Source organism: Lipotes vexillifer, unplaced genomic scaffold (genome assembly GCF_000442215.2).
Source record: "Lipotes vexillifer unplaced genomic scaffold, Lipotes_vexillifer_v1.1 scaffold397, whole genome shotgun sequence".
NCBI classification, from domain to species: Eukaryota; Metazoa; Chordata; class Mammalia; order Artiodactyla; family Lipotidae; genus Lipotes; species Lipotes vexillifer.
The window spans coordinates 3,752,839-3,763,946 of record NW_006772681.1 but is presented as its reverse complement, the minus strand read 5'-3'; the positions used below and the strand labels follow the sequence as shown (position 1 = coordinate 3,763,946).

The window sequence follows — 11,108 nt, the reverse complement described above, 5'->3', positions numbered from 1 at the left end:
CACACCCCACACACACACACACACACACACACACACACACACACACACACACACACACACACACACACTTTTAGCCAGTTCATATCCAAGCCCAGTCCCCTTGGCTTCTGGTTGGGGGAGAGGGAGAGTCCTGCAGGTAGGGCTGCAGCAGAAGTGGACTCTGGTCTCCAGAGAAGGTGCCAGGAGTGGTTTCCCCCCAGTACTGGAGATGGTGACCCAGGTTGCCAGGCCTGGAGTTCAGCTGCATTCTGAGTTCTGTGGACTTTGGCAGAGCCAGGAAACCCAAATACCATCTAGAATACTATTTTTAGAAGGGGATAATGCATTCTGAGATTTCCAACAACAAATGAACTAGAACTTGGGTAAGAGAAGGTAAGATGACTTTGTGACTTATGACTTTGTGCTTATATTATGAAGCATTCCCGAGCCTAACCTCTGAGCTAATACGCTTGTCATTATAATAGTATGAGTTAAGGGTGTTAGAACTTGGCATTTATATATTTATTTATTTTTTAATTATTACTTTGAATGGATAATACAAACACATGATATAAAATCAAAAAAGACACAAGGATACATAGTGAAAAGTACATCTCACTCCCACCCTAGCCCCAATGACCCAGTTCTCGTCCCCAGAGGCAAATGGTATACTAGTGTCTCACATATCCTTCTAGACTAATGTATACGTATACATACATATTTTCTCTCTTTTTTACACACACACAAGCATATAATACATACATTGTTCTGTCCTTAGCTTTATAAATATTTCAGAGACATTTCCGAATACATTCAAATAGAGCACTCTCATTCTTTTTATTTTTTTAACATCTTTATTGGAGTATAATTGCTTTACAATGGTGTATTAGTTTCTGCTTTATAACAACGTGAATCAGCTATACATATACATATATCCCCATATCTCCTCCCTCTTGTGTCTCCCTCCCACCCTCCCTGTCCCCCCTCTCTACGTGGACACAAAGCACCGAGCTGATCTCCCTGTGATATGCGGCTGCTTCCCACTAGCTATCTATTTTACATTTGGTAGTGTATATATGTCCATGCCACTCTCTCACTTCGTCCCAGCTTACCCTTCCCCCTCCCCACGTCCTCAAGTCCATTCTCTACGTCTGTGTTTTATTCCTGTCCTGCCCCTAGGTTCTTCAGAACCTTTTGTTTTTTTTTTTTAGATTCCATATATATGTGTTAGCATATGGCATTTGTTTTTCTCTTTTAGACTTACTTCACTCTGTATGACACTCTAGGTCCATCCACCTCACTACAAATAACTCAATTTCATTTCTTTTTATGGCTGAGTAATATTCCATTGTATATATGTGCCACAACTTCTTTATCCATTCATCTGTCGATGGATACTTAGGTTGCTTTTTGAATTATGGTTTTTTCAGGGTATATGCCCAGTAGTGGGATTTCTGGGTCATATGGTAGCTCTATTTTTAGTTTTTTAAGGAACCTCCATACTGTTCTCCATAGTGGCTGTATCAATTTACATTCCCACCAACAGTGCAAGCGGGTTCCCTTTTCTCCACACCCTGTCCAGCATTTACTGTCTGTAGATTTTTTGATGATGGCCATTCTGATAGGTGCAAGGTGATACCTCATTGTAGTTTGGATTTGCATTTCTCTAATGATTAGTGATGTTGAGCATCCTTTCATGTGTTTGATGGCAATCTGTATATCTTCTTTGGAGAAATGTCTATTTACGTCTTCTGCCCATTTTTGGATTGCGTTGTTTGTTTTTTTGATATTGAGCTGTATGAGCTGCTTGTAAATCTTGGAGATTAATCCTTTGTCAGTTGTTTCACTTGCAAATATTTTCTCCCATTCTGAGGTTTGTCTTTTCATCTTATTTATGTTTTCCTTTGCAGTGCAAAAGCTTTTAATTTTCATTAGGTCCCATTTGTTTATTTTTGGTTTTATTTCTATGTCTCTAGGCGGTGGGTCAAAAAGGATCTTGCTGTGATTTATGTCATAGAGTGTTCTGCCTATGTTTTCCTCTGAGAGTTTTATACTGTCTGGCCTTATATTTAGGTCTTTAATCCATTTTGAGTTTACTTTTGTGTGTGGTGTTAGGAAGTGTTCTAATTTCATTCTTTTAGATGTAGCTGTCCAGTTTTCCCAGCACCACTTATTGAAGAGGCTGCCTTTTCTCCACTGTATATTCATTTTGTATATTTTATCAAAAATACGGTGCCCATATGTGTGTGGGTTTATCTCTGGGCTTTCTATCCTCTTCCATTGATCTATCTTTCTGTTTTTGTGCCAGTACCATACTGTCTTGATTACTGTAGCTTTGTGGTATACTCTGAAGTCCGGGAGCCTGATTCCTCCAGCTCCATTTTTCTTTCTCAAAATTGCTTTGGTTATTCGGGGTCTTTTTTGTTTCCATACAAACTGTGAAATTGTTTGTTCTAGTTCTGTGAAAAATGCCAGTGGTAGTTTGACAGGGATTGCACTGAATCTGTAGATTGCTTTGGGTAGTATAGTCATTTCCACAATGTTGATTCTTCCAATCCAAGAACATGGTATATCTCTACATCTGTTTGTATCATCTTTAATTTCTTTCATCAGTTTCTTATAGTTTTCTGCATACAGGTCTTTTGTCTTCTTAGGTAGGTTTATTCCTGGGTATTTTATTTTTTTTGTTGCAATGGTAAATGGGAGTGTTTCCTTAATTTCTCTTTCAGATTTTTCATCATTAGTGTATAGGAATGCAAGAGATTTCTGTGCATTAATTTTGTATCCTGCTACTTTACCAAATTCATTGATTAGCTCTAGCAGTTTTCTGGTAGAGTCTTTAGGATTCTCTATGTATAGTAGCATGTCATCTGCAAACAGTGACATTTTCACATCTTCTTTTCTGATTTGGATTTCTTTTATTTCTTTTTCTTCTCTGATTGCCATGGCTAGGACTTCCAAAACCACGTTGAATAATAGTGTTGAGAGTGGGCATCCTTCTGTTGTTCCTGATCTTAGAGGAAATGTTTTCAGTTTTTCACCATTGAGAGTGATGTTTGCTGTGGGTTTGTCTTATATGGCCTTCATTATATTGAGGTAGGCTCCCTCTATGCCCACTTTCTGGTGAGTTTTTTTGCAATAAATGGGGTTGAATTTTGCCAAAAGCTTTTTCTGTATCTGTTGAGATGATCATATGGTTTTTATTCTTCAATTTGCGAATATGGTGTATCACATTGATTGATTTGCATATATTGAAGAATCCTTGCAACTCTGGGATAAATCTCACTTGATCATGGTGTATGATCCTTTTAATGTGTTTTTGGATTCTGTTTGCTAGTATTTTGTTGAGGATTTTTGCATCTATATTCATCAGAGATATTGGTCTGTAATTTTCTTTTTTTGTAGTATCTTTGTCTGGTTTTGGTATCAGGGTGATGGTGATATCGTAGAACGAGTTTGGGAGTGTTCCTCCCTCTGCTATATTTTGGAAGAGTTTGAGAAGGAAAGGTGTTAGCTCTTCTCTAAATGTTTGATAGAATTCGCCTGTGAAGCCATCTGGTCCTGGGCTTTTGTTTTTGGGAAGATTTTAAATCACTGTCTCAATTTCAGTGCTTGTGACTGGTCTGTTTATATTTTCTATTTCTCACTGGTTCAGTCTCAAAAGGTTGTGCTTTTCTAAGAATTTGTCCATTTCTTCGTGGTTGTCTATTTTATTGGCATATAGTTGCTTGTAGTAATCTCTCATGATCCTTTGTATTTCTGCAGTGTCAGTTGTTACTTCTTCTTTTTTATTTCTAATTCTATTGATTTGAGTCTTCTCCCTTTTTTTTTGATGAGTCTGGCTAATGGCTTATCAATTTTGTTTATCTTCTCAAAGAACCAGCTTTTAGTTTTACTGACCTCTGCTATTGTTTTCTTTGTTTCTATTTCATTTATTTCTGATCTGATCTTTATGATTTCTTTCCTTCTGCTAACTTTGGGGTTTTTTTGTTCTTCTTTCTCTAATTGCTTTAGGTGTAAGGTTAGGTTGTTTATTTGAGATGTTTCTTATTCCTTGAGGTAGGATTGTATTGCTATAAACTTCCCTCTTAGAACTGCTTTTGCTTCATTCCATAGGTTTTGGGTCGTCATGCTTTCATTGTCATTCGTTTCTAGGTATTTTTTGATTTCTTCTTTGATTTCTTCAGTGATCTCTTGGTTATTTAGTAGTGTGTTGTTTAGCCTCCATGTTTTTGTATTTTTTACAGATTTTTTCCGGTAATTGATATCTAGTCTCATAGCATTGTGGTTGGAAAAGATACTTGATATGATTTCAGTTTTCTTAAATTTACCAAGGCTTGATTTGTGACCCAAGATATGATCTACCCTGGAGGATTTCCCATGAGCACTTGAGAAGAAAGTGTATTCTGTTGTTTTTGGATGGAATGTCCTATAAATATCAATTAAGTCCATCTTGTTTAATGTATCACTTAAAGCTTGTGTTTCCTTATTTATTTTCATTTTGGATGATCTGTCCATTGGTGAAAGTGGGGTGTTAAAGTCCCCTACGATGATTGTTGTACTGTTGATTTCCCCTTTAATGGCTGTTAGCATTTGCCTTATGTATTGAGGTGCTCCTATGTTGGGTGCATAAATATTTATAATTGTTATGTCTTCTTCTTGGATTGACCCCTTGATCATTATGTAGTGTCCTTCTTTGTCTCTTGTAATCATCTTTATTTTAAAGTCTATTTTGTCTGATATGAGAATTGCTACTGCAGCTTTCTTCTGATTTCCATTTGCATGGAATATCTTTTTCCATCCCCTCACTTTCAGTCTGTATGTGTCCCTAGGTCTGAAGTGGGTCTCTTGTAGACAGTATATATATGGGCCTTGTTTTTGTATCCATTCAGCCAGTCTGTGTCTTTTGGTTGGAGCATTTAATCCATTTACATTTAAGGTAATTATTGATATGTATGTTCCTATTACCATTTTTTAATTGTTTTGGGTTTGTTATTGTAGGTCTTTTCCTTCTCTTGTGTTTCCTAGAGAAGTTCCTTTAGCATTTGTTGTAAAGCTGGTCTGGTGGTGCTGAATTCTCTTAGCTTTTGCTTGTCTGTAAAGTTTTAATTTCTTCACTGAATCTGAATGAGATCCTTGCTGGGTAGAGTAATCTTCGTTGTAGCTTTTTCCCTTTCATCACTTTAAATATGTCCTGCCACTCCCTTCTGGCTTGCAGAGTTTCTGCTGAAAGATCAGCTGTTAACCTTATGGAGATTCCCTTGTATGTTTTTTGTTGTTTTCCCCTTGCTGCTTTTAATATTTTTTCTTTGTATTTAATTTTTGATAGTTTCATTAATATGTTTCTTGGCATGTTTCTCCTTGGATTTATCCTGTATGGGACTCTCTGGGCTTCCCAGACTTGATTGACTATTTCCTTTCCCATATTAGGGAAGTTTTCAACTATAATCTGTTCGAATATTTTCTCAGTCCCTTTCTTTTTCTCTTCTTCTTCTGTGACCCCTATAATTCAAATGTTAGTGTGTTTAATGTTGTCCCAGAGGTCTCTGAGACTGTCCTCAATTCTTTTCATTCTTTTTTCTTTATTCTGCTCTGTCGTAGTTATTTCCACTATTTTTTTAAAAAATAAATTTATTTATTTATTTTTGGCTGCGTTGCGTCTTCATTGCTTTGCGCAGGCTCTCTCCAGTTGCGGCGAGCGAGGGCTACTCTCTGTTGTGGTGCACGGGCTCAGTGGTAGTGGTGCACGGGCCCAGCTGCTCTGCAGCATGTGGGATCCTCCCTGAACAGGGCTCGAACCTGCGTCCCCCGCACTGGCAGGTGGATTCCCAACCACTGCACCACCAGGGAAGTCCCTTTCCACTATTTTATCTTCCAGGTCACTTATCCATTCTTCTGCCTCAGTTATTCTGGTATTGACTCCTTCTAGAGAATTTTTAATTTCATTTATTGTGTTGTTCATCATTTGTTTGCTCTTTAGTTCTTCTAGGTCCTTGTTAAATGTTTCTTGTATTTTCTCCACTCTATTTCCAAGATTTTGGATCATCTTTACTATCATTACTCTGGATTCTTTTTCAGGTAGACTGCCTATTTCCTCTTCATTTGTTTGGTCTGGTGGGTTTTTACATTGCTCCTTCATCTGCTGTGTGTTTCTCTGTCTTCTCATTTTGTTTAACTTACTGTGTTTGGAGTCTCCTTTTCACAGGCTGCAGGTTCGTAGTTTCCGTTGTCTTTGGTGTCTGCTCCCAGTGGCTAAGGTTGGTTCAATGGGTTGTGTAGGCTTCCTGGTGGAGGGGACTGGTGCCTGTGTTCTAGTGGATGAGGCTGGATCTTGTCTTTCTGATGGTCAGGACCACGTCCGGTGGTGTGTTTTGGGGTGTCTGTGACCTTACTATGATTTTAGGCAGCCTCTCTGCTAATGGGTGGGGTTGTGTTCCTGTCTTGCTAGTTGTTTGGCATAGGGTGTCCAGCACTGTAGCTTGCTGGTCATTGAGTGGAGCTGGGTCTTAGCATTGAGATGAAGAACTCTGGGAGAGCTTTCGCCGTTTGATATTACGTGGAGCCAGGAGGTCTCTAGTGGACCAATGTCCTGAACTCGGCTCTCCCACCTCAGAGGCACAGGCCTGACACCTGGCCGGAGCACCAAGACCCTGTCAGTCACATGGCTCAGAAGAAAAGGGAGAAAAAAGAAAGAAAGAGAAAATAAAATAAAATAAAATGAAATGAAATAAAGTTATTAAAATAAAAAATAAGAAAATATATTAAAAATTTAAAAAATTTCAAAAAAAGAAAAAAAAGGAAGAAAGAAGAGAGCAACTAAATCAAAAAACAAATCCACCAATGATAACAAGCGCTAAAAACTATACTAAGAAAAAAAATGAAAAACAAAAACAGACAGACAGAACCCTAGGACAAACAGTAAAAGCAAAGCTATACAGACAAAATCACACAAGAAGCATACACATACACACTCACAAAAAGAGAAAAAGGAAAAAAAAAAATCTTTTGGGAAGTCTGAGGTCTTCTGCCAGTGTTCAGTAGGTGTTCTGTGGGAGTTGTTCCACATGTAGATGTATTTCTGATGTATCTGTGGGGAGGGAGGTGATCTCCACGTCTTACTCCTCCGCCAGCTTGAAGGTCTCTCTCATTCTTTTTAATGGCTGTATAGTATTCCATTCTTTGTATATACCATAATTTATTGAATCTAGCCTTTTATTATGAACATCAAGGTGGTTTCCTTTGTTTCCTCCATTACACCTCGATGTTTCAGTGTACATCCTAGAATATACATTCTAGGTATTTTGTGTGTGAGAAGGTTCATAAATTGTAAATTTCTAAAAGTAGAAATGTCAGGTAATTAATGTAAATCTAATTAAAAATTTCAAAATAATTCCAAAATTGCCATCCTCAGCATCAATTTAAGACAAAATTAAGGAAGGGTGTTTGTGAGAGTGAGGTTTTTTTCAGCTTGAAGCCTTTAGGAGTTAGAGTGGGAAATATTGCACATATGTAAGGGGTGACTTAATATGCTGAGTGCATGTGTGAAAACTGCAGGGGTATTTCCTTGGTTTTAAAGCTCAGAACTCTGACTCCTCCAACAAATCCCATGTGGCATGAAGAACTCCCAAAGAGTTTTTCTGTTAAGACTTCCTTCTGCCTCTGTCCACGTGACTCATTATGCCCACTTGAATTTGGCATCAATAGTATAGCGCTGTTTTCTGCTGTCCATAGGCTAAAGGCTGAAACACAGTCTTTTCACTTTCAATAGACACACAGACATACAGTCATAGTCTTCTATTATAAGAAAAACTATAGCACATGCATGGCAATAAACACTCATCTTCACAGCCAGGAAAACAATACAACAGAGAGTGACAGAAGTAAGAACCCCACCTTATCTAAAGGGGGCAGTCATAACTCCACTCTAGCCAATTGCTGCCATGAAGGAAAGTGAGCCAGGACTGCCAACCGACCTGATTTTTCAAGGTAAGCTCGGTATCTAGAGTTTTTTTTTTTTTTTAATTTCATGATTTTAAAAAATGTTGAATAAACAAAATAAGAAATGAAAGAGGAGAAATAACAACTGATACCTCAGAGATATAAAAAATCATAAGAGAATACTATGAACAGTCATATGCCAACAAGTTGGACAACCTAGAAGAAACAGACAAATTTCTTGAAATATCAGCCTGCCAAGATTGAATCAAGAAGAAACAACTTGAACAGAGCAATCACTAGAAGTGAAATTGAATTTGTAATAAAAATACTCCCAGCAAACAGAAGTCCAGGACTGGATGGCTTCACAGGGAAATTCCACCAAACATATAAAAAAGAACAAATACCTATCTTTCTCAAACTGTTCCAAAAAATTGAAGAGATGGGAGCACTCCCAAATTCATTCTACGAGGCCACCATTACACTGATACCAAAACCAGACAAAGACACTACAAATAAAGAAAATTACAGGCCAATATCTTTGATGAATATAGATGCAAAAATTCTCAACAAAATATTATCAAACTGGATCCAACAATACATAAAAAGGATCATACACCATGATCAAGCTGGATTTATTCCAGGGTCACAAGGATGGTTCTACATTCACAAATCAATCAATGTGATACACTACATTAACAAAAGGAAGGATAAAAATCACATGACCATCTCAATAGACACAAAAAACACATTTCACAAAATTTAACATCCATTCATGATAAAAACTCATCAAAGTGGGTATACAGGGAACATACCTCAACATAATAAGGCCATTTATGACAGACCCACAGCCAACGTAATACTCAACAATGAAAAGCTGAAACCCTTCTTGCTAAATTCAGGAACAAGTATGCCCACTCTCACTGTTTCTATTTAACCTAGTATTGGAAGTCCTACCCACAGCAATCAGACAAGAAAAAGAAATAAAAGGTATCCAAATTGGAAGTGAAGAGGTAAAACTATCAGTATTTGCAGATGACATGATACACTATATGGAGAACCCTAAAATCTCCACCCCAAAACTATTAGAACTAATAAATGAATTCAGCAAGATACAAGATTAATATACAGAAATCTGTTGCATTTCTACATACTAATAATGAAATATCAAAAAGAGAAAGTAAAAAACAATCCTGTTTAAAATCTCAAAAAAATAAAATCCCTAGCAATAAATTTAACCAAAAAGATAAAAGACTTATACTCTAAAAACTATAAAAACATTGATGAAGGGAACTGAAGATGAGTCAAAGAAATGGAAAGATAGCCCATCCTCTTAGATTGGAAGAATTAATATTGTTAAAATGGCCATACTACCCAAAGCAACCTACAGATTTAATGCAATCCCTATCAAAACGCCCATGACATTTTTCACAGAACTAGAACAAATAATCCTAAAATTTATATGGAACCATAAAAGACCCTGAATTGCAAAGCAATCCTGAGAAAAAAGAACAAAGCTGGAGGTATAACCCTCTCAGACTTCAGACTATACTACAAAGCTAGAGTAATCAGAACAGCGTGGTACTGGCAGAAAAACAGACACATAGATCAGTGAAACAGAATACAGAGCCAGAAATAAACCCATGCACCTATGGTCAATTAATCTACCACAAAGGAAGCAGGAATATGCAATGAGGAAAAGACGGTCTCTTCAATAAGTGGTGCTGGGAAAACTGGACAGCCAAATGTAAAACAATGAGATTAGAACATTCCCTCATACCATATTCAAAAATAAACTCAAAATGGTTTAAAAACCTAAATGTAAGACCTGAAACCATAAAATTCCTAGAACACAGGTGGAACACTCTTTGACGTAACACAAAATAAAAAGACAACCTACGGAATGGTAGAAGATATTTGCAAATGATGTGACTGACATGGGGTTAATATCCAAAATATACAAACAGCTCATATAACTCAATATCAAAAAAACAAACAACCCAATCAAAAAATGGGCAGAAAACCTGAATAGACATTTCTTCAAAGAAGACATACAGATGGCTAACAGGCACATGAAAAGATGCTCAAGATCACTAATTAGAGAAGTGCAAATCAAAAGTACAATGAGATATCACTTCACACCTGTCAGAATGGCTATCATCAAAAATACTACAAATAACAAATGTTGGAGAGGATGTGGAGAAAAGGGAACCCTCATACACTGTTGGTGGGAATGTAAATTGTTTCAGCCAGTATAGAAAACAGTATGGAGGTTACTCAAAAACCTGAAAACAGAACTACCATATGATCCAGCAATTCCATTCCTGGCTATATATCCGCAGAAAATGAAAACACTAATTCAGAAACATACACCCTAATGTTCACAGCAACACTATTTATAATAGCCAAGATATGGAAGTAACCTAAGTATCTATCAACAGATGAATGGATAAAGAAGACATGGTGTATATATTCAATGGAATACTACTCAGCAATAAAAAAGGATGAAATTCTGCCATTTGCAACAAAGTGGAGATATTATGCTTAGTGAAATAAGTCAGTATGATATCAGCATACTGTATAATATCACTTATTTATAGAATCTAAAAAATAATACAAATGAATGTATATGCAAAACAGATTCACAGATATAGAAAACAAAGGGGTTTCTATATGTGGTTACCAAAGGGGGGAGGGACAAATTAGGGGTATGGGATTAACAGAAACAAACTACTATATATAAAATAGATAAGCGACAAGAATATACTGTATAGCAGAGGTAATTATACCCATTCCCTTATAATAACCTATAATGGAGTACAATCTGCAAAAATACTGAATCACTATGCTGTACACCTGAAACTAACACAATATTGTAAGTCAACTGTACTTCAATAAAAAAAAATGTTGGCTCTGACTTTTTAAAGACAATCTGGTGAAAAAACTGTTAACAATGCTTTTGCCTCTGGGGAGGGAAAACCATTACTGGAGGAAGGACTTATTCTACACTGAATACCCTTTTGAATTTTGTACGCTGGTCATGTATTTTAAAAAATAAATTAACTCTCTAAACACTGCAGAAGCCAACTATTTAATCTGCACATGGCTGGTCTGTAGGCCTGATCTACAGGATAAAGTTCACACTCTTCTTCTGCCCAGTACCCAAAGCCTCTTGGTTGTCTGACTTTGGCCTG

At 36.9% G+C, this 11,108-nt stretch overlaps 1 protein-coding gene across 2 annotated transcripts in view; it reads right to left on the bottom strand.

The window, feature by feature from the left end:
• Positions 1 to 11,108, bottom strand: part of GSS (glutathione synthetase) — a 32,819-nt gene that overhangs the window by 16,298 nt on the left and 5,413 nt on the right. The window lies entirely within an intron of this gene.